We start from the raw sequence: 15,098 nt of genomic DNA on the forward strand, positions 1-15,098 counted from the left end.
AAAAGTCGCAAGACATTTCCAGCAAACACGCAGGCTTTGCTCAAAAATATCCAGATGGAGATGAGAGAAAAAAGGCCGTTTCGGAACTGATGCGGAAGGTTGAGCTGAGCAAAAATCATTTCAAGAAGTGGATGAAGTCTGGAAAATCAACTACATATGCTAGTTTTGTTGCCGCTCAGGAAATAGTCAGGCACGGGAAGCAGTTTACAGATGGTGAATATATAAAATAATCTTTCATTAAGATTTCAGAATATCTATTCACGGACTTTAAAAATAAGAGTGAAATTGTGCAGAAAATCAGGAATATGCCCCTCTCTGCAAAGACTGTCAAAGACAGTCACAAGACAGCAAATTAAAGACATCAATTCAGCTGTGGCCTACTCGATTGCCTGTGACGAGTCTAAAGACAAAGGTGATATTAAACAAATAGCGCTGTTCTGCCGGTATGTAAACTCTTCCTGGCCACAGGAAGAAATGATTGAGTTGATGCCTCTAAAAGGCCAAACATGGGGGGAGGACATCTATGAGGCTGTCTTGAATTGTTTAAGAGCCAAAGTAATAAAGACCACCCACCTGGTGTCAGTAGCTACTGATGGGGCACCAAGTATGACAGGAGCGAACAAGGGATTTGTGGCTTTACTGCAGAAGTCGCTGGGCAGAAAGCTGCTGACTTTTCACTGCATCTTGCACCAAGAGGCTTTGTGCGCTCAAACATTTCCTCCGGAATGCACAGGTAATGGATGTTGTCATTCAGATTGTCAATAAAATAATGGCAAAAAGTTTAAATCACCGTCAATTCAGTTTGTTACTGGACGAGCTGGAAAGCGCATATTCTGATCTCCTGCTGCACAACAAAGTCCAGTGGCTGTCAAGAGGGGAGGTGCTGAAACGCTTTGTCGTGTGTCTGGAAGAAGTGAAAACTTTCCTGGGCCGCAGAGGTCTCACCTTTCCTGAGCTGGAACAGCCAGAGTGGCTGTAAAAGCTACACTTCATGGTAGACATGACAGCGCACCTGAACACGCTGAACACAGCTCTTCAGGGGAAAGGATGCACAGCCCTGCACATGTTGGAGGATGTTTTGGCATTCGAGTGCAAGTTGACAGTGCTTGCCAGAGATTTACAGAAAGGCACATTGTCTCACTTCCCCAATTTGAGAGAGTTCAAACAAGCTCACGACATGATAAATTCAGAGTATTGACATTCTGCAATCATTGCAATGCAACATCATTTGGGAAACGCTTCTGTGAGTTCAGAGAAGAAAAAAACACATTATCCTTCCCGGTCACTCCCCTAAGCATCGATCCATCCCACTGAATACGACTGCATTGGCAGGTGTGAGTCAACCTGATCTTGAGATGGAACTGGCCAACATACCCGACAAAGAAATATGGGTGTCCAAGTTTAGACGCTTGACAGCAGACCTTGAAGATGTTGCCCGTCAGAAGGCCGCTCTTGCTCAGAATCACAAATGGAGTGATATTGAAAACCTCCCCAAACCGGACAAACTTGTGTTGGAAACATGGAATGCTATCCCTGACATTTATGTAAACATTAAAATGTATGCGCTTGCAGTCCTGTCGATCTTTGGATCCACATATGTATGTGAGCAGGTGTTCTCCAACATGAACTTCATTAAAAACAAACATCGCGCACGCCTCACAGATGACAGCTTGCGATCCTGTGTAAAGATGAAGGTGACATCATACAGCCCTGATGTGCAGATGCTGTGCGCTGAGGTCCAGGAGCAGAAATCCCATTAACCAAGAATCATAAGTATTTTAATTGCCTATTATTTTACGTATATTCAATTTTTTTCATTTTTCAGTGAAATAGTACTTTTATTTTCAGGTTGACAGCTGGCTGACGCTATTTTTGGTTTGCTGCTGGCGGACAATTTAAGTTCGGCGTTTTTCATAAATACAAGAAGGACTCAAATAGATTGAGTATTTTACTTAAAAGTAACCTGCAACCCAACGTCTTTTTTTCGGAGTTCAAAATGTTTTTGTTGCATGCAGAAATGTAATTTTGTTTTCTCTGCAGGAGTTCATCGATGACATAAATGCAACACATTATAGTTTGTTTATACATAGCATAAAGGCAAAAAAAACTGTTGTATGCAGTGTTATTTCATTTTAAATGTCAAACGGGTTTTGTGGCTCCCAGTGTTTTCTTTTCTGTGGGAAACAGGTCCAAATGGCTCTTTCAGTGGTAAAGGTTGCCGGCCCCTGCCCTAAGCGCTGGTGAAATATAGATGGGGAATTATGGAACCCCTGTGGTAGGGTAGTCCACGTACACTGCTGTCTCTGAAGGGCAAGTGCAAACTTGACCATGACCAAAACCCATTATTTATGTTTAAAACTGAACCATTGTGCTCTTTCATTCTGTTTGACCACTGTTTCAGGGTTAGTTGCTACAGTTGGGGCTGTTAACCAAGTCACTTTATTTACCTCTCGATAATCAACCTCCAACTACCATCTGGTTCCCTCACGGGCAATATGGGTGAGTTATTTGTGGAGGTTACTGGCCTCAGTACCCCTTGTTGCACCAAACTCTGTATTCCCTTGCCTACATCTTCCTCTGCTTTTTTGGAAACTCATTTTAGTTCGGTGCTTTGGGGTCTGGACCTTGGATGCACACTCTGCCGGCCATCTTTCCACAGTCATGCTTGTGTCTTGCAAATGCCCCCGAGTTCTGTGCAATAATTTACTGCACCATCTGATCATTGCTCATCTCCCCCGGTTTTATCCACATTTCGTCCATTGTGCAGATTCTATCCAATATTCTCCTGCCGGGATCTGTATGTGGTGTATGTTATTCATGACAGTTAGCATCTGCCAAATCATACAATTAACTGGATCAAAGCAAAGCCCCACTTTGGCCAAGTAATCAGTCGCCAGTATGTGTTCCTGCTCCCTGGGTAATTCCACCAGCACTGTTGAATGTTTCGATGCTATGTCTCCTATCCTTAATTCCAAAGTCACACTCACACGTCCCACTGGTGGATGTCTGAGAATCCAATGAGGATAACTCTACCTTGTATCTCCCAATTTACGTTATTTACATTAGTGGTGTTGACGGTGGTTCGGGATCCTCCAGTGTCCCATAAAAAGGTAACAGGGTGGCCTCCAACCCTACCAATCACTGGAGGTCTTCCGGTTTCATCCCACCTTGTCTCACACCCATGTTGGTGAGGCCTGACACCATCATTCAGGCTCAGGGTACAATTCCCTGGATGGTGCTGTCTCTACCATGTTATTTTGTGGGCTCCATCTTTCTGGCCCCTCCAAGTGCAAACTGCATTGCTCTGCTCTTTCTCATCTCAGGTTTGGACACTCTCTCTCCCACAGTTTCAGAAAGATAGACAGACAGACATACTTTATTGATCCCAAGGAAAATTGGGTTTCATTACAGTCACACCAACCAAGAACAGTGAAGAAATATAGCAATATAAAACCATAAATAATGAAATAAAAATAAGTTAATCATGCCAAGTGGAAATAAGTCCAGCACCAGCCTATTGGCTCAGGGTGTCTGACACTCTGAGAGAGGAGGTGTAAAGTTTGATGGCCACAGGCAGGAATGACTTCCTATGACGCTCAGTGTTACATCTCGGTGGAATGAGTCTCTGGCTGAATGTACTCCTGTGCCTAACCAGTACATTATGGAGTGGATGGGAGTCATTGTCCAAGATGGCATGCAACATGGACAGCATCCTCTTTTCAGACACCACCGTCAGAGAGTCCAGTTCCACCCCCACAACATCACTGGCCTTACGAATGAGTTTGTTGATTCTGTTGGTGTCTTCTACCCACAGCCTGCTCTCTCAGCACACAACAGCAAACATGATAGCACTGGCCACCACAGACTCGTAGAACATCCTCAGCATCGTCCAGCAGATGTTAAAGGACCTCAGTCTCCTCAGGAAATAGAGACGGCTCTGACACTTCTTGTAGACAGTCTTAGTGTTCTTTGACCAGTCCTGTTTATTGTCCATTCGTATCCCCAGGTATTTGTAATCCTCCACTATGTCCACACTGTCCCCTTGAATGGAAGCAGGGGTCACCGGTGCCTTAGCCCTCCTCAGGTCCACCACCAACTCCCTAGTCTTTTTCACATTAAGCTACAGATTATTCTGCTCACACCACATGACAAAGTTTCCCACTGTCGCCCTGTACTCAGCCTCATCTCCCTTGCTGAATCATCCAACTATGGCAGAGTCATCAGAAAACTTCTGAAGATGGCAAGACTCTGTGTTGTAGTTGAAGTCCAAGGTGTAGATGGTGAAGAGAAAGGGAGACAGGACAGTCCCTTGTGGAGCCCCAGTGCTGCTGACCACTCTGTCTGACACACAGTGTTGCAAGTACTGTGGTCTGCCAGTCAGGTAATCAATAATCCATGACACCAGGGAAGCATCCACCTGCATCACTGTCAGCTTCTCACCCAGCAGAGCAGGGCGGATGGTGTTGAACAAACTGGAGAAGTCAAAAAACATGACCCTCACAGTGCTCGCTGGCTTGTCCAGGTGGACGTAGACATGGTTCAGCACGTAGATGATGGCATCCTCAACTCCTAGTCGGAGCTGAGAGGCGAACTGGAGGGGGTCTAAGTAGGCCGGAGCTGCTCTAGAACAAGTCTCTCCATGATGTGGGAGGTCAATGCCACCGGTCTGTAGTCATTGGAGCCACTGCGGTGCGGCATCTTCGGTACAGGGACGAGGCAGGACATCTTCCTCTGGAGACTCAGGCTCAGGTTGAAGACATGGTGAAGTACTCCACATAGCTGGGGGCACAGGCTTTGAGAGCCCTGGGGCTGAAACCATGCGGGCCTGCAGCCTTGCTTGGATGGAGACGTTTCAGCTGTCTTCTCACCTGTTCAGCTGTGAAGCCCACCATGGTGGTTTCAGGTGAGGGAGGGGTGTAGTCATGAGAGCAGGGTGGGGGGCTGTGAGGAGGGGTAGGAGAGGTATAGCATTTGAATATTCCACCTTCAGTTCTCCCTGTTCCATTTCCATTGCCCTTCCTTGCCCCTTGATAGGGTGGCAGGGAAGCCTTCGAGGTGTGTCCCCCACCCTCATTTCTCTAGACAGGTGCCCGACTTTTAACAAGCATCACCTTCCCATTAGGGAGTTCAGATGGTCTCTGTATCTCCTTTTCCCTCGCTCTACACATTTTCCTCAGTGACCGTGCCTCAGTATGTGTGGGTTCAGAAGGATCAAACATTTCCAGTGCCTTTTTAGATTCAACGGTATATTGAGACGCCAGTATCCACAACCGTCTAAATGGCCACACTCTACTGCTGTTCCTACACTCCTTGGAACACAGTCCATAAATGGGAAGCAAATGCAGTGGGATGTTCCCCTCTCCTCCGGTAAAATCTGTCCAGTGCGTTGACTGGGTCCCCTCTGTTAACACCCTTAGCAGTCAATATTGCGTTCTTCTGTTCCCCACCATCTCACTGTAGATCCGGCAAAGCCGAGTGAATATTTGGATGGGACACATTATAATCAATCTCCTTTCCTTGAAGTTCTCTCTGATGGTTAATTGCTTGGAAAAGATCTTGAGTATCGTCTCTGAGCACATGTGTCCTGATATCCTCAGCAATATCTTTAAGTTGCTGTACACTGAACAGTGTGGTGTATGTTACAGTCTGAGTTTGATTTGCTGTCCTGCTCCCTCCTCTCTGATAGTAACGAGGGGTGCCAATCGTGCAGACAGTAGCACCGGCTCCCGTTGGGAGGGTGTCGGTGGGAGTTCCTTGGGAAATGTTGTTTTGTAATTATCGTAACTGTACCCAGTAGCTTCTCCAGCTAAATCATGCCAATCACTATGTCCATATTCATGTTCCCCCCGTTGGGACTGGGTTTGCTCTGAGGTGAGATCAGAGGGAGACTGGCTTTGTTTTCTGGAGTGACTGAGGTGTGATCAGAGAGTTAGGTTGTACTGATGAGAGACTGTGGAGAGATCACAGAGACTGGGTTTGTTCTGAATGAAGATCGGACAGACTGGGTTTGGTCTGAGGAGAGATCGGACAGACTGTGTTTGGTCTGAGGGGAGATCAGACAGACTGGGTTTGGTCTGAGGGAGATCGGACAGATAGGGTTTGGTCTGAGGGGAGATCAGACGGACTGGGTTTGGTCTGAGGGAGATCGGACAGACTGGGGTTGGTCTGAGGGGAGATAATGATAATGACCAATTCGTTTCACAGCTGAAAAGACTGAACTTGCCTTTTGGGGATGTGGTAAATGAGGAAGTAGCTGGAAATATCTCCTCTTTTATAGTGGTAGGAAGAACAACACAGAACTATCAGTGACTTGGGCAGGATTATGTTACAGATTCGCTTTAACTGTCAGATATTCATCGAAATAAAGAGCTTCTTGTGTCACAGACAGAGATATACCACATCGAGCCAAGATGCACCCAGACAGGGTGCTGTCTATGGTGTTTGATAACTCTGGCCTTGTACTCACTGCAGTTTAGAAGAACGTTGGTGGGGTGCAGGGAATCTCATTGAAACCTATGCAATACTGAGAGGCTTAGATAGATTTGACATGGAGAGGGTGTTTCTGATTGTGGGGAATTCTTGATGATTGAGCTGTGAACAATAACTTTATTAACAGACTGTAAAATAACAAGCCACGGGCGTGGGGGCACAAAATGAGAGAGTCTGAAACTGAACACAACAGGCAACAAGGTCAACTTTAGGCAGGTAGATTGAGGACTGGGAGCAAGTATTTGAGGTCAGCTCGTTCGATGAGTGAACAAGGAGTGTGGAAGGGAGCTGGGTTGAAATAGGCTGCCGGTGACGATTCTGGAACGATCGGCAGGTGAATCCTATTGGCTGGGTAGAGATGCGAAGTGCCTGAATGTGCAGGCTGGGGTTGTCAATGTGAGTGAGCCTGACACTTTGATCTGCCCTAAACTTGTTGGTCACCCAGAGAAACGAGATGTTCAGTACCTCAGTTGGAGGGCTGTCCGGTGGGGAAGCCCCTTGAACAGCCTCGAGGCCACTTACATGACAGTGGTGGTATAATTGCTAAAGATTGGTGAACACTAATTAATGACCTGAATATAAAGATTTTGTAGCTTCCTTGTTTGTATATATTTTTAATACGTATGAGGGATCTCAAAAGGGTTTTGAAAACCACCTATATGTCTACATGTGTGTGGGGTGTTTCTAATGATTATGTTAACCTGTTGATCTTCTTTGCAATTCAGGGCATTGCAAGAGGGGAGATCAACAGATCGATGTTTCAACCTTACAATTTGAAACGATGCTTATTCAAGCTCACCCAACTCAAGAACCACCAGACCTCTGCCCACCTCGACAGAGAGAGAGAGAGAGAGAGAGAGAGAGAGAGAGAGAGAGAGAGAGAGAGAGAGAGGAGAGAGAGGGGAAGGGAGAGAAAGAGAGTGTAGTGCAAAGGCCTTCACCAGCCACACCCCCTGACTCAATGTTTCAATCTTTTGCAACGGTTCAGTTGGTGACACTGCCAAGAAACCCAGTCCACAGGAGCTGTGCAAGACCACAGCCCAAAGATACACGTCTTTCAGGCCACTCCTGGAGATATCAAAAATGGGCAGTCAGCAAGCTCTGGGAGCTGGAACCCACTGCCGTGAAGAACTGCAGTTTGAGTGCAGTCGGAGATCATGGACTCCGACAGGACTCCTTCACCCTTGAAAAGGGAAAAAAGAGACTGGAATTTGAGCTCTTTTGCAGACAAGCTCAAAGAAGTCATTCTCTGGCACCATCTAAGTTCCTCTTTCTGGTTGTCACTATTGTAACCAATATTGTAACATGAACGTGTGATCTCTGGTGTGACTAACTTCTGTAATTCACAGTGGAGAGTATGTGGACTGGTCACATCATGACCTGGTATGGAAACCCCAATGCCCAAGAACCAAAAATCCTATAAAGAGAGGTGGGTACAGCCCCGTCCATCACAGGAGGTGCCCTCCCCACCATTGAACACATCTACAAGGAGCGCTGCCACAAGAAAGCAGCTTCCATCATCAAGGACCCCCAACATCCAGACCATGCTCACCTCTCACTGCTGCCATCAGGCAGGAGGTACAGGTGCCTCAGGACCCACACCACCAGGTTCAGGGACAGTTATGACCTCTCAACGATCAGGCTCCTGAACCAGAGTGGAATGCTTCATTCACCTCAGCACTGAACTGATTCGACAACTATAGACTCACTTTCAAACATTCTGTAACTCATGTTCTCAGTATTACTTAACTCATTTTTTTGCCCAGTTTGTCTTTTTTTGCATATTGGTTGTATGTCTGTCTTTGTTTGTGTGTAGTTTTTCATTGATTCTATTGATTTCTTTGTTCTACTGTGAATGCCTGGAAGAAAATGAATCTCAGGGTAGTGTCTGGCCACATATTCGTACTTCGACAATAAATTCACTTTGAACTTTGAACCTCTAAGGAAGAGATCGATCAGTTAGGACGTGAAAGGACCTGTAGACAAAGTTAATGAGCAAATGAGTTGTCTGGCTTGTGACTTACAAATAACAAAAATACCAATAAAAACCAGGCCGATTACAAATAATCAGAAGGGAACTGAAAATCAGAAGAGAGACAGTAAGAGTTTACAGTATTCTTACTCTTCACAGACATCCATGAAAAAAACAGAAGAAGGAAATTATGTAAAATGTTAGCCCCCAAAGCCCCCCACCCCCTCTACTCCAAAGCAGCCACAAAACATCAACCCTTCCCCCTGTCACTTGTTCCAACAGGAAGGAGCAGCCCTCAACAGTGGGATTAACCCACTAAATGTGTGTCTTTAGAGTGTGGGAGGAAACTGGAGGAAACCCCCGCGGTCACGAGGCCAACGCAGAGTGGGCAGCATTGCTCTCTTGTAAAAAGTGAAACAAAAACATTAGAAAGAGGTGGCAGAGGGTCTGAAGGTGTTGAATCATTGTGGATAGAACTAAGGAACTGCAAGGTTCAAAACGGCCTGATGGCAGTTGTATACAGACGCCCAAACAAAGGTAAGGACATGGCCTACAAATTACACTGGGAGTTAGAAAATGAATGCCAAAAGGGCAATGTTACAATAGTTATGAGGGAGTTTAATACGCTAATAGAGTGAGAAAATCAGGTTGGTGCTGGATTCCAGGAGGAGGGATTTCCAGGGTGCCTACGAGATGGCTTTTTACATCAGCTTGTCGCTGAGCCCACCAGAGGATCATCTATTCTGGATTAGGTATTGTGCAATGAACCAGAATTGATTGAGAGCTTAAGGTAGAAGAACCCTAAGGTACAAGTGATCATAATATAATCAAATTCACCCTGAAATTTGAGAAGAAGAGGTGGAAGCCAGATGTATCAGTATTCCAGTGGAGCAAAGGGGATTACAGAGGCATGAGTAAGGAGATGGTCAGATTTGATCGGAAGGAGCTTAAGAAGGAAATTAGGAGAGCCAGAAGGGGCCATCAGAAGGCCTTAGCGGGAAGGATTAAGGAAAACCCCAAGGCATTCTACAAGTATGTGGAGAGCAAGAGGATAAGACGTGAAAGAAAAGGACCTATCAAGTGTGACAGTGGGGAATTGTGTATGGATCCAGAGGAAATAGCAGAAATACTTAATGAATACTTCAGTGTTTACTATGGAAAAGGATCTTAGTGATTGTAGTGATGACATGCAGCAGACTGAAATGATTGAGCATGTAGATATTAAGAAAGAGGATGTGCTGGAGCTTTTGGAAAGCATCAAGTTGGATAAGTCGCTGGGACCAGACAAAATGTACCCCAGGCTACTGTGGGAGGCAAGGGAGTTGATTGCTGAGCCTCTGGCGATGATCTTTCAATCATAAATGAGGATGGGAGAGCTTCTAGAGGATTGGAGGGTTGCAGATGTAGTTCCTTTATTCAAGAAAGCGAGCAGAGATACCACAGGAAATTATAGACCAGTGAGTCTTGGATCAGTGGTTGGTAAGCTGATGGAGAAGATCCTGAGAGGCAGTATTTATGAACATTTTTATAAGTGACCTGGATGAGGAAGTGGAGGGGAGGGTTAGTAAATTTGCTGATGACTCAAAGGTTGGGGGTGTTGTGGATAGTATGGAGGGCTGTCAGATGTTACAGTGGGACATTGATAGGATGCAAAACTGGGCTGAAAATGGCAGATGGAGTTCAACCCAGATAAGTGTGAGGTGGTTCATTTTGGTAGGTCAAACATGATTGCAGAATTTAGTATTAATGGTAAGACTCTTGGCAGTGTGGAGGATCAGAGGGATCTTGGGGTCCGAGTCCATAGGAAGCTCAAAGCAGCTGCGCAGCCGACTCTGTTGTTAAGAAGGCGTATGGTGTATTGGCCTTCATCAGTCATGGAAGTGAATTTAGGAGCCGAGAGGTAATTTTGCAGCTATATAGGACCCTGGTCAGACCCCACTTGGAGTACTGTGCTCAGTTCTGGCCGCCTCACTGCAGGAAGGATGTGGGTACCATAAAAATGCTGCAGAGGAGATTTACAAGATTCTTACCTGGATTGGGGAGCATGCCTTATGAGAATAGGTTGAGTGATCTCGGCCTTTTCTCCTTGGAGCAACGGAGGATGAGAGGTGACCTGATAGAGGTGTACAAGATGATGAGAGGCATTGATCGTGTGTGTGGGTAGTTAGAGGCTGTTTCCCAGGGCTGAAATGGTCACCACAAGAGGACACAGGTTTAAGGTGTTGGGGAGTAGGTACCACGGAGATGTCAGGGGTAAGTTTTTTGCTCAGAGAGTGGTGAGTGTTTGGAATGGGCTGCCAGCAACTGTGGTGGAGGCGGATATGATAGGGTATTTGAAGAGGCTTTTAGATAGGTACAAGGAGCTTAGTAAAATAGAGGGCTATAGGTAAGCCTAGTCATTTCTAAGGTAGGGATATGTTCGGCACAACTTTGTGGGCCGAAGGGCCTGTATTGTGCTGTAGGTTTTCTATGTTTCTATGTTTCTACAATTAGAAAATAAGACCATAAGACATTGGAACAGAATTAGGCCATTCTGCCCATTGCGTCTGCTCCATCATTCAATCATGGTTGATACTTCTTGTTCCCTCTTCAGCACTTCTACCCAGCCTTCTCCCAGTAATCTTTCATGTCATGGTGAATGAAGAACCCACCAATCACCGTCTTAAGTACATCCAACATCCTGGTCAGCACAGCTACCTGTGGTTATAAATAACACAAATTCATGATCCTCTGGCTGAAGAAATTTCTCTGCACATCTGCTTCAGATGGACACACATCTATCCTGAGGATGTGCCCTCTTGTCCTAGACTCCCCCACCATGGGAAACATCCTTTCCACATCTACTCTGTCTAGGGCTTTCAACATTCTAAAGGTTTCGGTGAGATTCCCCTCATCCTTTTTAAATTCCAGCGAATACAAGCCCATTGTCATCAAATGTTCCTCATATGATAACCACTTCATTCCAAGAATCATCCTTGTGAACCTCCTCTGAAGAGTCCCCAATGCCTGCACATCTTTTCTTAGATAGGGAGCCCAGAGCTATTCATAATACTCAAGGAGAGGCCTCACCAGTGCCTTATAAAGCCTCAGCATCACATCCCTGCTCTTGTATTTTAGACCTTTTGAAATAAATGCTAACATTGCATTTGCCTTCCTCACCACTGTCTCTACCTGCAGGTTAACCTTTAGGGTGTTCTGCACAATGACTCCCAAGTCTCTTTGCATCTCAGATTTTTGAATTTTCTCCCTGTTTAGAAAATAGTCTGCACATTTATTTCTTTTACCATGCCCATACATTTACCAACATTGTATTTCATTTGCCAATTTCTTGCCAGTTTTCCTAACCTGTCTAAATCCTTCTGCAGCCTTCCTGTTTCCTCAGCACTATCTGTCCCTACATCAATCTTCATATCATCTGCAAATTTAGCAACACAGCCACTATTCCATCATCTAAATCATTTATATACAGCATAAAAGGAAGCAGTCCCAAATCCAACCCCTGTGGAACACCACTAGTCACTGGTAGCCAACAAATAAAGAATCTTTAATTTCCACTCTCTTCCTCCTACCAATCAGCCAATGCCCTAAACATGTCAATAGCTTCCCTGTAATACCATGGCTCTTAACTTGGTAAGCAGTCTCACGTGTGACACCTTGTCAAAGGCCTTCTGAAAATCCAAATATACAATATCTACTGCATCCACTTTATCTATCCTACATCTAATTTCCTCAAAGAATTCCAAAAGGTTTGTCAGGCAAGATTTTCCCTGAAGGAAACCATGCTGACTTTGTCCTATCTTGTCCTGTGTCACCAAGTACTGCATAAGCTCATCCTTAACAATTGACTCCAACATCTTCCCAACCACTGAGGTGACGATAAATTGTCTATTGTTTCCTTTCTGCTGACTCCCTCCTTTCTTAAAGAGTGGAGTGACATTTGCAATTTTACAGTCTTCCAGAACCATGCCAGAAATATCATTACAAATGCCTCTGCAATCTTTACCATTACCTTTCAGAACCCTTGAGTGCAGTTCATCTGGTCCACGTGACTTATGTATCTTTAGGTCTCTCAGCTTTTTGAGCATCTTCTCCCTGATAATAGTAATTGCACTCGCTTCTCTTCCCTCACACTATCCAACACCTGGCTCAATGCTAGTGTCTTCCAAAATACTCATTTAGTTCACCTGCCATCTCCTTACTATCTCTCTGGCCTCATTTTCTAGTGGTCCTGTATCTATTCTCATCTCTCTCTTATGTTTTGTGTACTTGAAAACAGCTTTTTCTATCCACCTTGATACTGTTTGCTAGCTTGCTTTATATTTCATCTTTAACCCCTGATGACTTTTTTAGGTATTTAAAAGCTTCCCAATCCTCTATCTTCCTGCTCATTTTTGCTTTCTTGTATAAGGTAACACTTAATTTATCCCAAAGGAAATTACTGTTGCAAGGTTGCTCAGTCAGAAATATAATCTTAAAATACAAAATGTAAGCATTGGGATATTAAAAAATACAAAATGTGCATTAAAAATTAACAGCGGAAAATACAGATGAACAATGCAACCAGATACTAATATAGTTAAGGAGCTGGATTTGTAGAGACTTAGAGCCAGAGGGAGAAAGGATCTCCTGTGGCATTCAGTGATGCACCTCGGTGGAATCACTCTGTTACTAAAGGACCTCCTTTCTTTGTCCCATATGTCATGGAGGGGTGAGAGGGATTGTCCATAATGCTCCGTAGCTTCAGCATAATCCTCCTCTCAGACAGCCACCAGGGGATCCAGTTCCACACACAGAACAGAACCAGCCTTCCTAGCAAGCTTATCGATCTTCTAAGCATCAGCTGCTCTCACCCTGCTGCCCCAGCGACCACAATGCAGAGTAGAATGCTGGCCACCACTGAGTTGTAGGAGATCTGCAGCAGAGGACTGTAGACGTTGAATGACTGGAGCCTCCTGGGGAAGTATAGTCGGCTCTGTCCCTTCTTGTACTGAGCTACTGTAGTTTTAGTCCAGTCCAGTTTATTGTCCATGTGAGTTCGCAGGAATCTGTAGTCTTGGACGACCTCCACACCTGTTCCCCTGATGGAGATGGGGATGCAGGGTGCTTTCGCCTTCCTGAACTCCACCACCAACTCCTTTGTCTTGGTGATGTTGAGCCCACACCACTCAACAAACTTGTCCACCATTCCTCTGTACTCAGCCTCTTGCCCTCTCTTTTGCTTTTACATTCACTTTGACTTCCCTTGTCAACCACAATTGTATATTTTGCCATTTGAGATTTGCTTTGTTTTTGGAATGCATCTACCCTGCACCTTCCTCACTTTGCACTGAAACTCACGTCATTGTTGCTCTGCTGTCATCCCTGCCAGCTTCTCCTTCCAATTTACTTTGGCTAACTTCTCTCTCATACCACAATAATTTCCTTTACACCACTGAAATACTGCTACATCAGACTTTACTTTCTCCCTCTCAGATTTCAAGATGAACTCTCAATCATATTGTGATCACTGTTTCCTCAGGGTTCTTTTACCTTAAGCTCCCTAATCACCTCCAGTTCATTAAATAACACCCAATCCAGTAGAGCTGATTCTCTAGTCAGCTCAATGACAAACTGCTCTAAAAAGCCATCACTCAGGTATTCAACAAACTCACTCTCTTGAGATCCATTACCAAACTGATTTTCCCGATTGACCTGCATGTTAAAATCTCCCATGACTATCATAAAATGGCCTTTTGACATGCTTTTTCTTTTTTCTTTTGTAATCTGTATTCCAAATTCCAACTACTGTTTGGAGGCCTGTATTTAACTGCCATCAGGGTCCTTTTACCTTTGCAGTTTCATAACTAAACCCACAAGGACTCAACATCTTCTGAACCAATGTCACATCTTACAACCATATAACCATATAACAATTACAGCATGGAAACAGGCCATCTCAGCCTGTCTAGTCCTTGCTGAATGTTACTCTCACCTTGTCCCACTGACCTGCACTCAGCCCATAACCCTCCATTCCTTTCCTGTTCATTTACCTGTCCCATTGTACTTTAAATGACAATATTGAACCTGCCTCTACCTCTTCTACTGGAAGCTCACACAGCTACCCACTCAATGAATAAAGAAGTACCTCCTCGTGTTACCCCTAAACGTTTGCCCACTAACTCTCAGCTCATGTGTTTTTGTTTGAATCTCCCCTACTCTCAATGGAAAAAGCCTATCCACGTCAACTCTATCTATCCCTCTCGTAATTTTAAATACCTCTGTCAAGACCCCCCTCAATCTTCTACGCTCCAAAGAATAAAGACCTAACTTGTTCAACCTTTCTCCATATCTTAGGTGCTGAAACCCAGGCAACATTCTAGTAAATCTTCTTTGTACTTTCTCTATTTTGTTGACATCTTTCCTATAATTTGGTGACCAGAACTGTACACAGTACTCCAAATTTGGCCTTACCAATGCCTTGTACAATTTTAACATTACATCCCAACTCCTATACTCAATGCTTTGATTTATAAAGGCCAGCATATCAAAAGCTTTCTTCACCACCCTATCCACATGAGATTCCACCTTCAGGGAACTATGCACCATTATTCCTGGATCACTCTATTCTACTGCATTCTTCAATGCCCTACCATTTACC

The sequence above is a fragment of the Hypanus sabinus genome, chromosome 7 (assembly GCF_030144855.1).
Source record: "Hypanus sabinus isolate sHypSab1 chromosome 7, sHypSab1.hap1, whole genome shotgun sequence".
Taxonomy (NCBI): Eukaryota; Metazoa; Chordata; class Chondrichthyes; order Myliobatiformes; family Dasyatidae; genus Hypanus; species Hypanus sabinus.